This window comes from Penaeus monodon, chromosome 28 (genome assembly GCF_015228065.2).
Source record: "Penaeus monodon isolate SGIC_2016 chromosome 28, NSTDA_Pmon_1, whole genome shotgun sequence".
NCBI lineage: Eukaryota > Metazoa > Arthropoda > Malacostraca > Decapoda > Penaeidae > Penaeus > Penaeus monodon.
The window spans coordinates 35,765,106-35,765,367 of record NC_051413.1 but is presented as its reverse complement, the minus strand read 5'-3'; the positions used below and the strand labels follow the sequence as shown (position 1 = coordinate 35,765,367).

The 262-nt window shown below is 31.3% G+C and overlaps 1 protein-coding gene across 1 annotated transcript in view; it reads left to right on the top strand.

Moving 5' to 3' along the window:
* The window catches only part of LOC119591568, a gene marked incomplete at its 5' end in the record, with an annotated part of 9,744 nt that overhangs the window by 2,415 nt on the left and 7,067 nt on the right, over positions 1-262 (top strand).

Below are 262 nucleotides of genomic sequence, written 5' to 3'. Positions count from 1 at the left end.
TAAAACACAAACATCCGGTAAGAGAAACCCAAGGATGTTCGTTACAGTACTCTTAGCTTATCACAGAATTACAACATGCTCATTCTTGCGTAGAAAAGTACTTTCTCATAGTACTACTAAAAAAAATAATAGCAATAGTGTGTGAAACTGATGACAAAGAGCAATGAAAACCTAAGAGTTACTTATACAATTTGCATAAAGATTTACTCTTTTGTTTTGTTTTTATTTTCTCACAGTAAAATCTCTTATTCACCGATCTTCT